The following is a 16606-nucleotide window of genomic DNA, read 5'->3' as shown; positions in this document are numbered from 1 at the left end:
TGACCTGATGAAAAACATGTTTCAAAAGGATAAGTAATATCTTCCAGGACGAGTCAGAAGTGTTCTTACCATTTTGCTGTCAAAAAAGTGAGTATAACTTGGCCTTGCAAACTAGTGGAGAACAAAATGCACAGACCAACTCCACAGTGAGAAAAAAAAGCAAATCTGCACACTTCATATGCCTTAGGCAAAAGGCAATCTGTTCTCCCAAGAAGCAGGCGAATGGCTGTTTTTTTGAGTTTTCTATAAAATCAGCATTTCTCCCTTCCTTGGAACCTACCCAAAGGTTCTACCTAAAACTCTGAGTGTCAAAATCCTACCTAGAACCAAGAGTAAAATTGGGTCATCATAAGCCTATGCCTTGTAAAAATAAGTTAAAAACAAGGAAAGGCGGTAGATACAGACAGATGATTCTAAAATGTCTATGGAAGGGCAAAAGAATTGGAAAAGCCAAACAATTTTGATAAAGAAGAATAATAAAGCAATAGGACTTATAATCACACTACTCTGCTTGAAGACTTATGATAAAGTGGCAATCGTCAAGACAATGGGGTATTGGCAAATGGGTAGAGGCCAGCAGTCAATGAGAGAGAGTAGGGAACACAGCCATAGACCAAACACAAGTAAACCCAACTGATTTTTGACAAAGATGTCAATTCCATCAGTTTTGACAAGACGTAATTTAACGAAGGAGAGCAATCTTTTCAACACATGGTTGCAATGATTGACATCCACATTTTAAAAAAGGAGGGGACCTCAACCTAAACCTCATACCTTCCTCAAATCTTAACTTTTATTATTATTTTGAGACAGAGTCTCGCTCTGTTGCCCAGGCTGGAGTGCAGTGGTACCATCTCAGCTCACTGTAACCTCTGCCTCCCAGGTTCAAGCAATTCTCCTGCCTCAGCCTCCCGAGTAGCTGGAATTACAGGCACCCACCACTGTGCCCAGCTAAGTTTTGTATTTTAGTAGAGATGGGGTTTCAACATGTTGGCCAGGCTGGTCTTGAACTCCTGACCTCAAGTGATCTTCCCATCTCGGCCTTCCAAAGTGCTGGGATTAGAGGCGTGAGACACCATGCCCACCCAGTCTGTAGTACTTGTAGGAGCACAAAATGGAGTAAGACATTGAACTTCACCAAAATTAAAAATTTTGCTGTGTGAAAGACACTGTTAAGAGAATAGAAAAACAAACAATAGAATGAGAGAAGATGCAAATCACATATTCCACAAAGAAACGTGTATCCATAATATATAAAGAACCCTTAAAATTCAACAAGAAATAAATAAATCCAACTTGAAAGGGGCAAAAGATTTGAATAGACACTTTACCCAAGTGGATACACAGATGGCAAATAAGCTCATGAAAAGATATTTAACATCCTGGCTAACCCGGTGAAACCCCGTCTCTACTAAAAAATACAAAAAGCTGGCCGGGCACGGTGGCTCAAGCCTGTAATCCCAGCACTTTGGGAGGCCGAGACGGGCGGATCACGAGGTCCGGAGATTGAGACCATCCTGGCTAACTCGGTGAAACCCCGTCTCTACTAAAAAAAAATACAAAAAGCTAGCCGGGCAAGGTGGTGGGTACCTGTAGTCCCAGCTACTCGGGAGGCTGAGGCAGGAAAATGGCATAAACCCAGGAGGCGGAGCTTGCAGTGAGCTGAGATCCGGCCACTCCCAGCACTTTGGGAGGCCGAGGCAGGTGGTTCACCTGAGGTCAGGAGTTCGAGACCAGCCTGGCCAACATGGTGAAACCTCGTCCCTACTAAAAATACAAAAATTAGATGGATGTGGTGGTGGGTGCCTGTAATCCCAGCTATTTGGGAGACTGAGGCAGGAGAATTGCTTGAATCCAGGAGGTGGAGGTTGCAGTTAGCTGAGATCGTGCCACTGCACTCCAGCCTGGGCAACAAGCGCAAAACTCTGTCTCAAAAAACAAAACAAAACAAAACAAAACAAAAATACCTGGAGGTGAGTTTTGGTTCAGCCACTTGCTGTGCAACTTACACGAAGTCACCTCCCCTCCCTGAGCCTCCATTTCTTCATCCAAAAAGAAAGGACTGCACTCGGGATTGAAAGCAGCAACAAGGCCGGGCGCGGTGGCTCAAGCCTGGAATCCCAGCACTTTGGGAGGCCGAGACGGGCGGATCACGAGGTCAGGAGATCGAGACCATCCTGGCTAACACGGTGAAACCCCGTCTCTACTAAAAATACAAAAAATTAGCCGGGCGAGGTGGCCGGCGCCTTCCCAGCCACTCGGGAGGCTGAGGCAGGAGAATGGTGTGAACCCGGGAGGCGGAGCTTGCAGTGAGCTGAGATCCGGCCACTGCACTCCAGCCTGGGCGACAGAGTGAGACTCTGTCTCAAAAAAAAAAAAAAAAGAAAGAAAGAAAGCAGCAACAGAAATGAAACCATTTGCAAAATATGAATGTAAAATGGAATGATCTCTTCTCTCCACCACCTCGTTCTGTCCTGGAACTTGCTTGCCTCTCAAGTACTGGTGTCATTTTATTTTATTCCGTTACTGAGCTGGGGCTCACCTTTTTTTTTGAGACAGAGCCTCGCCCTGTCACCAGGTTGGAGTGCAGTGGTGCGATCTGGGCTCACAGCAACCTCCGCCTCCCGGGTTCAAGTGATTCTCCTGCCTCAGCCTCCCAAGTATCTGGGACTACAGACAAGCACCACCATGCCCAGCTAATTTTTGTATTTTTAGTAGAGACGGAGTTTCACCATGTGAGCCAGGATGGGCTCGATCTCTTGACCTCATGATCTGCTTGCCTCGGCCTTCCAAAGTACTGGGATTACGGGCATGAGCCACCATGCCTGGCTTCACCTTTTAAACTGTTTTTTAAAAGTAAGTAACATGTTTGCCTAGTTCAAAACAATATTTTTGAATTTGTATTGCTTTTAGAGATGAGGGTCTCACTGTGTTGCCTAGGCTGGAATGCAGTGGCTATTCATAGACCCCATCATGGCTCACTGCAGCCTTGAACTCCAGGCCTCAAGTGATTCTTCCGCCTCAGCCTTCCAAGTAGCTGGGACTACAGGCATGTGCCACCTGGCCCAGCTAACATATTTCAAAATGCTCAAGTTACAAAAAGGTATACGCTTGCCTCTGTAAAGCCAATGAAACCAATTTTGGGGTATCCATCCAGAGATATTCCTTAGCACACACATTAGACTGGCACAGACATTGCTTCTCTGTTACCCTCCTTTACCCAAACGGGAACGTGCCATTTCGTCCATTCATCAAGAATTGATACCAGCCAGCCCCACAGCCTGTTCTGCTCCTTGATTTCTTTTGTTTTGTTTTTCCTCTTTCCAACGTATCTAGGACACGGTTCCATATTCGTCCATCAATGGTTCCAGTTATCTCTTCTGCCTACTGTGACCCCATTGCATGGGAACACCGCAAGTGTGGAACCAGTCACCTATGTAGGGGCCTCCAATTCTTTGTCATTATTACAAATAATGCTGCCTGGGTCATGTCATAAATGTGCACGCATAGCTGGGTGTTCCATTTCTACAAGCAGAATTGCTGGGTCAAAGAATTTGTGCATTTAGTAGATAGATATTGCCAACTTGCCTTCCGAGGAGACTGTATCATTTTACAGCCTGCTGGCAAAGCGGGGTAGTGGCTTCGCCTTCTTGCCAAGCGAGTGTGTCCCAAAAGCTTGCATTTCCGCCAATCTGCTCCGTGGAAAATGGGGCCTGGGTATAGTTTTCATTTGCACTTTTCTCCTGCTAAGTGAGGTTTAGCGTCTTTTCAGCGTCCAGCCCTATGGCTGGCTCCAGGTCCTCTCCGTCCACAGCCTTATGATCGGCTCTGCAAGATCCAGGACTGGATTTGTGTTTCTATCTTCCGGCTTCTCGCTGAGTCACTCCCAAGAAGGAAAGGGCAGCAGGCTCAGGTTATTTCTGCCCGGGCCATCTGAGCTGCCAGTCCTGGGAAGACCTTGGCCTCCTGCACTCCCTGTGGGCGCCCAGCACCTGTGCGCTGCACCTGTCAAACCCAGGCTTCCTGGTCCCCCTGGGAGGGATAGGGGCTGGCAGATAGGGATTAGGCCAGACATCTTTGTAAACCAGGCATCAGAGGACCCAGCTAGACTGGAAGAAGGAAGATTTGGAAGAAACCAATGAGCAAAGCCCTAAGCTCTAAGTGACAAAATGAGAGGAATGAGGCTGAATGGAGGGAAGAGATTTAAGTTGTTGAGAGGACTTTGGGCAGAGAGGGTGGTGAGCCACCGCCGAGGGATGGTAAACTTGGGAACAGCTGTCACGGAAGTCACGTGAGACGCACTGTGTAGCTTCCACCCTGGCTCCGTGGCTCATCATCACTTCAGGGTTAGTGCTAAGAGCTGCCTAGGGTGGGAAGTAGGGACAGCCTCTTGCCTGTGCACGGAGAATTCAGGCCACGCATGTAACCAGCCAGAGGCCTGGAGAAGCCCCTCTCTCCACAGGGACCCTCTCTAAGCAGGGTCTGGGCATCTGCAGGGCAGCTATGATCAGGTGGTTGTAATTTAAGCTCAGGGCCGCCCCGTACGTCTGGCTGAGTCTTGCTCATGGAAGGTCCAGAGAAGCCAGAAGCCGGTGGCTGGATTCCTGGGCCCCTGGGGAGTCTGTAGCCTGTTATTTCCTGACACAAACAAATAGTAAATTTGCACTGGAAATTGCTGAGGCAGTCATCCTGGAGCTCCTTGAAGGATGGGGACTTGTAATTTTCTAACCTCCAAGGCCTCTGACCCCTGGCAGCTGGGCTTTTCCATCTGTGAGCTTCAGTGGAGACCCTCAGGCCTAGTCTAGGCTCAACCACCATCCCCAGTCAGAGCTCTCCTGCCTGCTCTGCTGGGGCCAGCAATCCCAAGCCAGACTACAGAAGCGGACAGGGAGAGAGGTTTGCGGTATCTGGGACCCCATTTCAGTTCCATCCAGGTGACCCACGCTGCTGTTTCAGAGGGAAGATGAGCCACCGCTGATATTTACCCTAGTCCTGACCGGAGACCGACGCTGCTGCGGCAGGTGGCAGCCTGCGTGGCGGGCAGGCAGGGTGGGGCCACCTTCCTGAAGCCAGCTTCTCAGAGTCTCTCAATGCCACATTACCAAGCAGAGTTTTGAAGAACTGTAGCTGGGGATGCTCTCCTTCCCCCAGCTCTTCAGCCTCTCTGGGGGAAAAACACAAAAAGTTGAGGTTGTCCCTGGGGCCACCACGAAATGCTTAATTGCTTTCTGAGAGAATTGTCACCTCTGCTTCCCTCCACCTCTCTATTGCCCTTCTCCACCTCTACCCCACCACTGGAGGCTCTTGCTAGGGGAGCTGGGACTGAAGACATGAGCTCCCTGACTGTGTCCCAAGGGAACCTGGAGCATGTACTGACTCACAGCCCGCTTCTGCGACTGCGAGTCGTATTACTTCCCATATTGCTGCACAACCCTTTGTTTTTTTTGAAACGGAGTCTTGCTCTGTCGCCCAGGCTGGAGTGCAGTGGCCAGATCTCAGCTCACTGCAAGCTCTGCCTCCCGGGTTTACGCCATTCTCCTGCCTCAGCCTCCCGAGTAGCTGGGACTACAGGCGCCCACCACCTCGCCCAGCTAGTTTTTTGTATTTTTTAATAGAGACGGGGTTTCACCGTGTTAGCCAGGATGGTCTCGATCTCCTGACCTCGTGATCCGCCCGTCTCGGCCTCCCAAAGTGCTGGGATTACAGGCTTGAGCCACCGCACCCGGCCGCTGTACCACCTTTGCTGAAAAATAAAAGAACCCTATGTTTTGGGGGAATAAATGTGTTTTTTGCTGTGAGCCAGGCACTATTTGACAGCAGATGGATGATGGCCCAGGCCAGCTGAGTCAGCCAGACTTTGGAGCAAGCAGTGTGAACCAAGACAGGGATGGGAGCCAGCCAAGGAAAGTGAGGTACAGGGATATTTGAAGGTTTTCATCCTGAGAGTTTAGTCAGCACCTTGTGCAACTTGATTTACACTGGGGGCCAAAGAGGGATGTGTATTATGAAGGGTAGGCTAAAAAGCAGTCACAAATAGACTACCAAATGTATAATAGCTCAAATACCTTAGGAATTTATTTCTTACTCACATAACAGACCAGGACGAGCGTTCCTGATTAGACAGTGGCTTTCCTCCATGTGGTGATTCAGGGACCCAGGCTCTTCCATCTCAGGGCTCTGCCCTTTTCCAGGGTCTCGTTGGTACCTATATCCAGCTGGCAAAGAGGAGGGAAATGATAGAAGAAGCACACGTGCTTTTGATGCCTTGGCTCAGAGGGGCTGCACAGCTTTTCTGCTCACATTCTACTGGTAGGAATTTGTCACATGGATACACCCAGTTGCAAAGGCAGCTGGGAAATGTAGTCTCTGTTGTTAGTGACAATGCTGTGCTATGAAAGGGGCATGGAGATTTTGGTAGCCAGCTAACCATCTCTGCCACACGTCCCAAATCAAGCCATTTAGGTCACAAGACCAGGAGAGAGAGCAAACTCATTTTGAGTTTTCGTTTTTGAGACAGGGTCTCACTCTGTCACCCAGGCAGGAGTGCAGTGGCATGATGATAGTGCACTGTGGCCTTGGCTTTCTGGGCTCAAGGAATCCTCCCACCTCACCGTCCCAAGTGGCTGGGACCACAGGTGTGTACCACCATGTCCAGCTAATTTTTTGTATTTTTTGTAGAGATGGGGTTTCACTATGCTGCCCAGGCTGGTCTGAAATTTCTGGATTCAAGGAATCTGCCCACCTTGGCCTCCCAGAGTGCTGATATTACAGGTGTGAGCCACTGCGCCTGGCCTTTTTGGTCATTTTTTTGGCTTTTTTTTGAGACAGGGTCTTGCTCTGTGTCCAAGCTGGAGTACATTGGTGCAATCATAGTGCACGGTAGCCTCAACTTCCTGGACTCAAGCAATCCTTCCACCTCAGCCTCCCAAGAGCTGGGACTACAGGTGCATGCCACCAGGACCAGCTAATTTATTTTTATATTTTGTAGAGACAGGGTCTCCCTATGTTGCCCAGGTTGGTCTCAAACTCCAAGGCTCAAGCTATCTACCCGCCTTGGCATCCCAAAATGCTGGGATTACACGCATGAGCCACTGCGCCTGGCCACTTTGGGTCTTTAATTAGGGAGTCCTGCCTGAGTAACTTGCTAGAAAGGATTTTGCTTTTGCCAAGGATTGAAAGATCCAACAGCATCAGAATTGGGCAGAAATACAAGGGCAAATTAACAGAGAAAAAAACTGATAAGAAACCTGGATAATGATAATAAGAAGCTGTGCGATTCCCCTGCAATTGGTTTATCTGTACATAGTTCGTGCCCAAACTTCCCAGCCTGAGCACAGAAGCTTGGGCCTCTGGCAGAAGCTGTGCGAACAAAGACGTGGATGGTTCTTTGTGGAGGAGGGGCACAGCCAGAGTGCGGGGTGAGGCTGCAACTTCAAGGCTGTGGGAGAAATCAGAAGGCCTCCTTTGCCTCCTCCCCTGGGATCAACATCCATGCCCTGGAACCTTCACTGTGCAGGCACCTGTATTAGGTATTATTTCTGCATAACAAATTGCCACAAATTTAGCAGTCATTTATTTGCTCACGGTTCTGTAGGTTAGACATCTGGGGCAGGCTTCACTGGGTCTCTGCTTAGGATGTCAGGAAGCCAAAATCAAGGTGTTGGTCAGCCTGGGCTCTCATCCAGAGGCTCTAGGGAGGAACAGACTTCCAGGTTCACTTAAGTTGTTGACAGAACCCACTTCCTTGTGGTTGCAGGACTGAGGTTCCTGTTTTCTTTCTGGCCATTGGCTGGGGGTATCTCTGAGCTCCTAGGGACTTTCACAAGTCCTTTCCATGTAATGCTTCCTGCATCTTTTTTTTTTTTTTTTTTTTTTTTTTTGAGACGGAGTCTTGCTCTGTCGCCCGAGCTGGAGTGCAGTGGCCAGATCTCAGCTCACTGCAAGCTCCGCCTCCCGGGTTTACGCCATTCTCCTGCCTCAGCCTCCGGAGTAGCTGGGACTACAGGCGCCCGCCACCTCGCCCGGCTAGTTTTTTTGTATTTTTTTAGTAGAGACGGGGTTTCACCGTGTTAGCCAGGATGGTCTCGATCTCCTGAACTTGTGATCCGCCCGTCTCAGCCTCCCAAAGTGCTGGGATTACAGGCTTGAGCCACCGCGCCCGGCCTGCTTCCTGCATCTTTAAAGCCAGTAAACATGCATCCAATTCTTCTTGTGCTTAGAATCTCTCTGACTTCCCTTCTGCTATTGGAGAAACTCTCTGCTTTTAATAAGCTCGTGGGATTAGATCCAGCCCACTCAGATAACTGACCTAGTTGGAGATCAACTGATTGGTAATGTTAATTACACTGCAGATCCCTTCTGCCATATAATATAATATCATCAAGGGAGTAACACACCCAGGCACAGAGATCATGAAGCCATCTAAGAATTCTGATTCCCACAGTGCCTGAAGCTGTGGGTCTGGGACCCAGAATGGCCTACATTGAAGCTAAAAAGACTTTTGCTTTCTGGCCAAAGAGTTGCCCCACTTGGTTGCACCCAACTGTGGTGGGGTGATCGCTGGGCCTGGTCCCAGCTCTTCCCATACACACAGGAGATCTAGAGACAGAGAGGAAATGGCCCCTCCCCCTGCAAGCTCCTTTCTCTTGTCAAAAGACAAAATTACAAAAATGTAAAGATCTTAATTGGCTTTTACTTGGATTCTAGAATTGGGCAACACCTCACCTTATACAATAGAATGAGTATTTGGATTGAGCTGAGCAGTAGAGGTTGGCTTTGAAAGCAGAAACAGAACAAACATCAGATTTCAAAGTTATTTTCCTTGTAAGATTAAAGCAGAGGGGACTTCCTTACCATGCCAGCTAAAACTGGCCTGTTTGGGGATCTGGTTATTATCCCTCGCTCTCCTGATCACTTGGAATGTCAGATAAACAACATAGTGTCAACTGGGCGACGTGGAACTTCAGCATGAGTGACTCCATTTCGGTTTGGTCTACTGGGCCTCGTGCAGGAGCTCAGCCCAAGCCAATGGCTTCCTGTACATTTCATTGAACACCCTCAGAGCCTCATGGAGACCGCACACCCTGACGAGAGGCTCAAGACTGTGCAGAGCACTCTGAACCCAAAAGAAATACAGCCTGGTGGCCAGTGCGGCAGCTCATGCCTGGAATCCCAGTACTTTGGGAGCCCAGGAGTTCGAGGCCAGCCTGGGCAACATAGTGAGACCTGCAGCTGCTACCAAAATTTAAAAACTAACCAGGTGTGGTGGCGTGTGCCTGGAGTCCCAGCTATTCAGGAGGCTGAGGTGGGAGGTTGAGGCTGCAGTGAGCTGTGGTCGTGTCACTGCACTCCATCCAGCCTGGGTGGCAAAGTGAAACCCTAGCTCTAAAAATAAGAAAAAGAAAGAAAGGAAGAGAAAGAAAGAAAGGGAAGGAAAGAAGAAAGAAGGAGGGAAGAGAGAAAGGAAGGAAGGAAAGAGAGAAAGGAAAGAAAGAAAGAAAGAGGAAGGAAGGAAGGAAGAAAAAAAGAAAAATAGAAAGAGAGAAAGAAAGGGAGAAGGAAAGAAGGAGAAAGAAGGAAGAAAGAGAGAAGGAAAGGAAGAGAGAAAGAAAAGAAAAAAGAAAAGGAAGAAGGGAGGGAAAAAGAAAAAGCAGGGAAGGAAGGAAAGAAGGAAGGAAGAAAGAGAGACAGAAAGGGAGGAAGGAGGTAAGGAAGGGGGAGGGAAAGAGAAAGAGAAAGGAAGAAAGGAAGGAAGGAAGGAAGGAAGGAAGGAAGGAAGGCAGCCAGCCTGCCTGGTCCCACTACCAGGGATCTCACCCACTAATGGCCCCAACCTGCCTCCCTGATACTCCCCCACTCTCAAACTCTGGTCTCATGCCCTGAAGAGAACCTCAGAGTTTTCCAATCTCCCACCTGCTTGCCTCCCCACTCCCCCTACACCCCCTCTTAGGGAAGGGCAGGCCTGGGCACAGTGACTTCAGGACTTGGCTCTTCCTGGGCATGTTCTGGCCCACCTCCTGGCCACCCAGATGGTGTTCAACCCAGAGAGGCAGCTCCTGGCCTGTGCCCTGCAGATAGCCTGATATTGGGCAGGGTAGGGCAGGGGAAAGAGGAGGGGGAGGACCCTGCTCACGGGGCATCCCACAACCATTTCTCAACCCGGCCGCTTGCCTGGCTGTGGGCACCCAGATTCCTTGAGAGTCTGCCCTTAACGCACTTCCAGGGCTTTGCTTAACGTGCTTCTAGCTCCCTTAAATGCTATTATTTGTAGCAAGGCCATGCGGGAGCCTCCTCTCCCCTCACCCAGACCCCTGTCCCCTACAGTTACACAAGAATGTAGGGCACCTGCAGCGAAAACCACCAAAAGCGTTTTCTTAGCTGCAGGGCCTCGCCCTGGGGCCCCACTGAGCAGAACAACCCTTTGAGCAGCTACCTTATTCCAGCTCATGAGCTGATGTCTGAAACTCAACCTTAGACTTCTCCTTCCTTGTCAAGTTTCAGGTCCTGGAAGATTTGGAAAGGGGCCTCCTCTCTGCAGTTAAACAACTTAATTCGAAACTCCCATGCAAAGTCATCTGCCTGGTCTTGTGGCCCTTCCTTCCCTCTGGGATAGCAAGAGGCATGGCAGGATTGTCTGCAGAACAAGGGGTGTGGGTGGTCAGAGAGCCCGGGGAGCCAAGATTCCGTGGGGCCCAGAAACTGCAGTGGCCGCTGGACAGGACAGGATTTAGCACAGCAAGGGCAGCGAGACTGGTGTGGCTGGATGTGTCTGCCCTTTCAAAACCAAAAGGAAGGTATCCGATTGACCAGAGGAGATAAGCCTGGAGGAGAGAGGCTGGGAACTGCTGCTGGAACCTCAGAGACGTAACAGAGGCTTCTGAACCAGGCTCCCTCTCCTCCCAGTAAGGACCATAAGCCACTGTAGATTCTAGGATGAAACCAAGAGTACCTTTCGCCAAATTTGAGTTGTTACCAACCAAGCAGCTCTGTCAGGGAAGCATTTTGTCTTGCAACTTTGTTTCTGCATTTTTTTCATCCTGTCTCCTCTAAACCTTCTGGTTTCTAAACCACTAAGGGTCTCCTTTCTCCCAGGGACTCCATCTTCACATCTTCAAACCTCTACTGTTGACCAGGCGCGGTGGCTCACGCCTGTAATCCCAGCACTTTGGGAGGCCGAGGCGGGTGGATCACGAGGTCAGGCGTCTGAAACCAGCCTGGTCAACATAGTGAAACCCCGTCTCTACTAAAAATACAAAAAAATCAGCCGGGGTGGTGGCAGGTGCCTATAATTCCAGCTACTTGGGAGGCTGAGGCAGTAGAATCGCTTGAACCTGGGAAGAGGAGGTTGTAGTGAGCCGAGATCGCGCCATTGCACTCCAGCCCAGCTGACAGGGCGAGATTCCATTTCAAAAACAAAACAAAACAAAACAGAAAAACCCTACTGTTTTCGTCTCTCCTTCTGCTCCTGCCCAGCCCATGTTGCATTCCCTTCTCTTTAGCTTTCAGGGCCCAAGCCTTCTGCTAGACCCCTTTCTGGAGAAAAGAAGGACGAGAGGAGGCTGAGGACATGAAGCTGAGACGCCTGCAGGCTGTATGCGGAGACCCTTGTGTTACCATCTCCTGCAGCAGCAGCATAGTCAGAAGGGCCACCTACTGAGGTGGGGGCAGCGAGGGCCCACCTTCCCTCCCTGACTCACGCTCCTCCTGTGTGATATTTTGTAGTTGGTGGGATGGTCCCGGGCTCTGGGACTGAAGTCTTTATTGGGTTGTGACCATACCCCTTGTGGATGGCCTGGGGATTTTCAGCCCAAAGCCGCCAAGCCCTTGGAAAAATCAACAGCCACACCTGTTTCTCACAGATAGTCTTTTTTTCTTTGTAGGTGTGGCTCTTCCATCTTGAGGTCGCAGAGGAACTGAGGCACAGGGAGAGGGACTCGGATGCCGCAGGGATCACCAGCCAGCCCGCTCACATGGCAGCCACTTTTCAGGAGTGATTTCTTTGGCTTCTTTCCTTCCACAGGCCCAAGAAACCACTCACACTCACCTGACCAGCTGGAACCCAGGGGAGCCGGCCTTAATCCTGGCTTCCCTGGGGCTCAAAAGAATCTGGATCACAATAGGTAGGGTTAGATTACTTGGGCCAGGCCTCACTTCACAGATGTAGAAACTGGGGCTTAGGGAGGGGCCTAGGGCCATGAGGCCAGTCCAGGACATGGTGGCACAGGCAGCCTGGACACCTGGACCCCAGGTCCACAGGACCTCCCAGTCACTGTTGTTTCCTTGGGGTACCATTTTTCTTTCTTTTTTTTTTTTTTTTGAGACGGAGTCTCGCTCTGTCGCCCAGGCTGGAGTGCAGTGGCCGGATCTCAGCTCACTGCAAGCTCCGCCTCCCAGGTTCACGCCATTCTCCTGCCTCAGCCACCGGAGTAGCTGGGACTACAGGCGCCCGCCACCTTGCCCAGCTAATTTTTTTTTTGCATTTTAGTAGAGACGGGGGTTTCACCGTGTTAGCCAGGATGGTCTTGATCTCCTGACCTTGTGATCCACCCGTCTCGGCCTCCCAAAGTGCTGGGATTATAGGTGTGAGCCACCGCGCCCAGCCATGGTACCGTTTTTCTTCCACCACAAATCCCTTTCACTGTGTAGCCCTATAATATGGTCAAGGGAGTAACTCTGGGGACAGGGATGGAGTCCATGGGGCCGGCTTAGAATTCTGCCTTCCGTAGTGCCTGAGGCTCCTGACCCTCCCCACCTGGTTGGATCCCCAGGCAGCTCCTGGGAGGAAGTGCCCTCCCCCACCATTGACTGCCCCTCCGCTCAGCTGTCCCCAGTATATTAATTATAACAATGTAACACCGTGGGGTGCACACTCTCTTGACTCTCACCCTTCCGAACTCCAGGTCCCTCCTGGCCAAGCTGACCCAGACCCACAAGTCTCTCAGCCGGTAGTTCCAGGCTCCAACCAAGGACCTGTGATTCTTGCAGGACGCCAGAGAAGTGGGTGGCCAAGAGAAAGAACCCAGCGGCGTTGTTCTCGTTACGCCTCCTCAGCCAAGACCCCTCCCTCTCTTCTGGCCTTCCTCTCTGGTTTCCTCACGGACGTCATAAAAATTTGTATTCGTTGGCCGGGCGTGGTGGCTCAAGCCTGTAATCCCAGCACTTTGGGAGGCCGAGACGGGCGGATCAGGAGGTCAGGAGATCGAGACCATCCTGGCCTACACGGTGAAACCCCGTCTCTATTAAAAAATACAAAAAACTAGCCGGGCGAGATGGCGGGCGCCTGTAGTCCCAGCTACTCAGGAGGCTGAGGCAGGAGAATGGCGTAAACCCGGGAGGCAGAGCTTGCAGTGAGCCGAGATTGCGCCACTGCACTCCAGCCTGGGCGGCGAGACTCCGTCTCAAAAAAAAAAAAAAAAAAAAAAATTTTGTATTCATTCATTTAATAAATACTTATTGAGAACATGCTCAAAGTACTGGGGTAATTAAGAGTGGGAGACGGGGGAAAATGAGTCCGCTGTGAACTTTGCCTGCAGAAGACTGAGCGTATAAATGCTCAGAACCGGCAGATTCCTGTCCAGGTTCTGAAACTTACTAGTTCTGTGACCTTAGCTACGTCAGCTCACTTTTCTGATTCCCAGTTTACTTGTCTGAAAAACTAGTATGGTACTCACAGACTGTTGGTGAGAGACTCACTCCACAAATGGCCAGTGGCCAGACCAGACATAAAAATAGATCTCTGACCCACAGTCTGCAACAACCGGCCCAGGAGGCCCTGCTATCCTCTACAACCGCCGGCTCAGGAAGCAGCCTGCTATCTGCTGGCTACAAGTCATACTTGCAGAAGTCAGGCCACCAGCTCTAATGACTGGTCCAAGAAGTCAACCAATTGACTCCACTTGGCCAGGACTTGATTTGTAATTGACAGTTTCCCTAATTCTCATCCCCACTTCCAATTTGTCCCCATTTCCAAGAAAAAGTCAAATATGGGCTGGAGGCAGGGGCTCACACCTATGATCCCAGCACTTTGGGAAGCTAATGCGGGTAGATCTCTTGAGCCCAAGAATTTGAGACCAGTCTGGGCAACACAGTGAGACCCCATCTCTACAAAAAATATAAAAATTAGTCAGGCATGATGACACACACCTGTAGTCCCAGCTACCTGGGAGGCTGAAGTGGGAGGATTGCTTAAGCCCATGAAGTTGAGGCTGCAGTGAGCCCAGATGGCACCACTGTACTCCAGCCTGAGCAACAGAGTGAGACACTGTCTCACATACACAAAAAAAGTAAAACCAAATATGGCCCTCTAACCAGTCCCATAGGATGCCCTGTCCTCTTCTAGTGAGCTGCTTCCAGTTTCCTAGGCCCACAGCTTCCATCAAGGCAAACCTGAAGCTTCTCTTTCCTTTCCCCCTCCCCTTCCCTCTCCTTCTCCTTCCTTCCTTCCTTCCTTCCTTCCTTCCTTCCTTTCTTTTTTCTTTCTTTCTCTCTCTTTCTTTTTTTCTTTCCTTTCTTCTCTCTCTCTTTCTTTTTTCTTTCTTCTTTTTTTTTTTTTTTTCAGGGTCTCATTCTCACCCAGGCTGGAGTTCAGAGGCACAATCACAGCTCACTACATCCTTGAACTCCCGGCTCAGGTGATCCTCCCACCTCAAGCCTCCCAAGTAGGTAGGACTACAAGTGCATGCCACCACACTCGGCTAATTTTTTGTATTTTTTGTAGGGATGGGGTTTTGCCATGTTGCCCAGGCTAGTCTTGAACTCTTAGGCTCAAATGAGCCCCTTGCCTCGGCCTCCCAAAGTGCTGGGGTAACAGGTGGGAGCCCCCTGTCTGGCTGAGTTACACAAAAACAAACAAAAAAACTCTACCTTCCTTTTGTTCCCAGACAGCTGTCATTTCACGTGCTTACTTTATCTTATGTAAAACACAGATTTATTAAGCACACCTCTTTTCATGTGTAAAATGTGGATTCACTGAGTACTAATCAAAGCCTCACAAGAATATAACCACTTCCCTCATTGCCTGCTCGCCCTCCCTTCTCCTTTCTTCCTTCCCCTCCGGCCTGCTCTTCCCTCTTTAAATTTATTTATTTATTTATTTAATTAATTAATTTTTTTGAGACAGAGTCTTGCTCTTGTCACCCAGGCTGGAGTGTAGCAGCATGATCTCAGCTCACTGCAACCTCTGCCTACTGGGTTCAAGCAATTCTCCTGCCTCAGCCTCCCAGGTAGCTGGGATTACAGGTACCCGCCACCACACCCAACTAGTTTTTGTATTTTTACTAGGGATGGGGTTTCACCATGTTGGCCAGGCTGGTCTCCGACTTCAGGTGATCCTCCCGTTTCGGCCTCCCAAAGTGCTGGGATTGTAGGTGTGAGCCATCACGCCCGGTCCCCTCTTTAAATGTTGAAGTCCTCAAAACTCTTTGGAAAAAGCACAGACCACAGATCCTACTGCAACTTGTGTTTCTCTTTCTCTGGCGCCTCCTCAACCTTAGCAAATAATCCTCTAAATCAATCGAGTTCTGTCGCAGACACTTTTTGGCTTACGCCACCCAAAAGCTTCCCTACCTCGCCCGCCTTTGAGTCCCTCTCAAACACAGGTGGCGGTGGCTGCCCCCTTGTTATACAGCAAACCCTGAATCATGGCCTTTGCACCTTCTCATTCATGTTCTCTGTTTATTTCTATGTCGGAGTAGAGGAGTGAGGGAGTGTGGAAGAGCTGGTGAGTCCAGAACTCCAGAAATGTGAGGTGGGAAGCCCGTGGGCAGGAGAGTAGCTGGAGCTTCCACATCACCGTGGGAGCTTCCTCCAGGCCACTGCCCTGAGCTCTGGCGTGGACACTGGTTTGGGGCAGCCTCCTCACACGCAGCCATGCGAGCCCTGTAAGCACAGGCCCCTGTGCCCCTTGGCATCAGAAGTGGGGCAAAGGGAGTCCAGGCGCGGTGGCTCATGCTTGTAATTCTAGCACTTTGAGAGGCCGAGATGGGCAGATCACTTGAGGTCAGGAGTTCGAGACCAGTCTGGCCAACATGGCAAAACCCTGTCTCTTAAAAATAGAAAAAATTAGCCAGGCGTGGTGGTGGGCACCTGTAGTCCCAGCTACACAGGAGGCTGAGGCAGGAGAATCACTTGAACCCAGGAGACGGAGTTTGCAGGGAGGCGAGATTGCGCCACAGCACTCCAGCTTGTGCCATAGAGCAAGACTCAGTATCAAATAAATAATAAATAAATAGGCCGGGTGCAGTGGCTCACGCCTGTAATCCCAGCACTTTGGGAGGCCAAGTTGTGAGGATCACGAGAGGTCAGGAGTTCGAGATGAGCCTGGTCAACATGGTGAAACACTGTCTCTACTAAAAATACAAAAATTAGTTGGGCGTGGTGGTGGGCACCTGTAGTCCCAGCTACACAGGAGGTTGAGGCAGGAGAATCGCTTGAACTCAGGAAGCAGAGGTTGTAATGAGCCGAGATTGTGCCACTGCACTCCAGCCTGAGAGACAGAGCAAGACTCTGCCAAAAGAAAGAAAGAAAGAAAGAGCGAGAGAGGGAGGGAGGGAGGGAAGGAAGGAAAGAAGGAAAGAGAGAGAGAGAGAGAGAAAGAAAGAAAGAAAGA

At 50.1% G+C, this 16606-nt stretch overlaps 1 long non-coding RNA gene across 2 annotated transcripts; it reads right to left on the bottom strand.

Moving 5' to 3' along the window:
- Positions 1 to 2969: 2969 nt before the first annotated feature.
- LOC111542458 lies at positions 2970 to 7728 on the bottom strand. Of its 2 annotated transcripts, none has more exons than XR_002731568.2 (3): positions 7248 to 7728; positions 6090 to 6215; positions 2970 to 5164 (listed from the first exon to the last, which is right to left on the bottom strand). It is a non-coding gene; the product is annotated as an uncharacterized LOC111542458 (long non-coding RNA). The 2 variants fall into 2 exon arrangements; XR_002731569.2 differs by having other exon boundaries at positions 7585 to 7728.
- Between the last annotated feature and the right edge of the window lie 8878 nt (positions 7729 to 16606).

The sequence above is a fragment of the Piliocolobus tephrosceles genome, chromosome 16, assembly GCF_002776525.5.
Source record: "Piliocolobus tephrosceles isolate RC106 chromosome 16, ASM277652v3, whole genome shotgun sequence".
Classification (NCBI taxonomy): domain Eukaryota; kingdom Metazoa; phylum Chordata; class Mammalia; order Primates; family Cercopithecidae; genus Piliocolobus; species Piliocolobus tephrosceles.
Note: the sequence above shows the minus strand (reverse complement) of the source record. Positions and strands in the feature narration are given on the sequence as shown.